This window comes from Octopus bimaculoides, chromosome 12 (genome assembly GCF_001194135.2).
Source record: "Octopus bimaculoides isolate UCB-OBI-ISO-001 chromosome 12, ASM119413v2, whole genome shotgun sequence".
Lineage (NCBI taxonomy): Eukaryota > Metazoa > Mollusca > Cephalopoda > Octopoda > Octopodidae > Octopus > Octopus bimaculoides.
This window is the reverse complement of record NC_068992.1, coordinates 15,032,406-15,034,420: the sequence shown is the minus strand read 5'-3', so window position 1 is coordinate 15,034,420 and position 2,015 is coordinate 15,032,406. Positions and strand designations below refer to the sequence as shown.

The window sequence follows — 2,015 nt, the reverse complement described above, 5'->3', positions numbered from 1 at the left end:
ATATATATATATATATATATATATATATATATATATATATACATATGTATATATACATGCACACACACATATATGTATATACATATGCATGACCGTGTGTGTGCATGTATGTATACTACAATAACTTGCAATTAAGTACCGCAATATGCACTAAAACAGATTGCAGTTCAAAGGCTCCTAACTATTCAATGAATAGAAAGAAGAAACTTACACAATGTAGACATGAATGTCTTCAAAAAGAAACTAGACATTCTGCTGTCCATCAGACGGAATTAACCGAAGTCCCAGCATGAAGTACTGATGAGGGTAACGGTGTCAAACTCCTTCATACCCCAAACGAATCAGCAACTACTAAAGAAGCACATGCAGGATTGGGGATCTTAAATCCCTCCACTCGGAAGGAATTAACCACACGAGAGGGTTGTGGAAACATTTACAAAATCACAATGACTGCAGCCACATGGCTGGATTGTATAAATGAAATAAAAGAAATATATATAGGAGTTTATAGGCGCAGGAGTGGCTGTGTGGTAAGTAGCTTGCTTACCAACCACATGGTTCCGGGTTCAGTCCCATTGTATGGCACCTTGGGCAAGTGTCTTCTACTATAACTTGGGCCGACCAAAGCCTTGTGAGTGGATTTGATAGACAGAAACTGAAAGAAACCTGTCGTATATATGTGAATATATACATATATATGTATGTGTGTGTATATGTTTGTGTGTCTGTGTTTGTCCCCCCACAACATTGCTTGACAACTGATGCTGGTGTGTTTGCATCATTGTAACTTAGCGGTTCGGCAAAAGAGACTGTTAGAATAAGTACTAGGCTTACAAAGAATAAGTCCTAGGGTCAGTTTGCTTGACTAAAGGCGGTGCTCCAGCATGGCCACAGTCAAATGACTGAAACAAGTAAAACAGTAAAAGATGAGTGGCTGTGTGGTAAGAAGTTTGCTTCCCAACCACATCATTCTGGGTTCAGTCCCACTGTGCGGCACCTTGGGCAAGTGTCTTCTTCCATAGCCTTGGGCCGACCAAAGCCTTGTGAGTGGATTCGGTAGATGGAAACTGAAAGAAGCCCATTGTATGTATATATATATATGTGTGTGTGTGTGTGTGTGTGTGTGTGTCTTTGTGTTTGTATTTGTCTCCCACCATCACTTGACAACTGATGTTGGAGTGTCTACGTCCCTGTAACTTAGCGGTTCGACAAAACAGACCAATAGAACAAGTACTAGGCTTGCAAAAAATGATGATGATGACAATGGTGATGACAGTGAAGATGACAATCATGTACTTCCAACCATCATACAAACGTAACATTCATCCAATGAAATCGCTTAGCAAGTCATATCTTGCACAATACAGTTTAAGTGCAAAACTATTTATATGGGCAAAAGCCTCTGTTGTTGGTTCAATTCCAGTTTGTCGCTGTTTCATCTAAACCACTAATTCGTTTAATGTCTTCAGGAAATGTTCCTTAACAAATGAATAACTGTTTTCCTGTTTTCTTTGAACTGAAGTCAATCAAGTTAATTGCACTCTGATAAATGCAGTAGACATAACAAAAGGTCAGGCATTTTCACTGGTTTGCTGCTTATGCAGGCGAAGGAAATGCACTTATAAACGTTTATGCATGACTGTGTGTGTGTCTATGGATATTCATACACACACACACACACACATATATATATATATATATATTTGAATAAATGCATGACATGTTTATGTGCATATATATATATATATATATATATATATATATATATATAGACGGTTTAGATATAGATTCAAGGCTTGAATATGGTACTTATGCGAAGGCACCCGAATTTCACATCCCAAAAGGATGGGTGATTAAAATCAAATAATAAGCAACACGGATTTCAAAAGTGATTGCAGTACGCACGTTTCATGCTACTTCAATTTATTTAAGTAATGTGAGCATTACCTTAAATGCAATATGAAGAGCAATCTTCAGCTGCACGAAAAAATGTAGAAAAAAAGACATATTACAAA

The 2,015-nt window shown here is 37.4% G+C and overlaps 1 protein-coding gene across 2 annotated transcripts in view; it reads left to right on the top strand.

Moving 5' to 3' along the window:
- Window positions 1-2,015, top strand: part of LOC106874489 (uncharacterized) — a 384,280-nt gene that overhangs the window by 72,056 nt on the left and 310,209 nt on the right. The window lies entirely within an intron of this gene.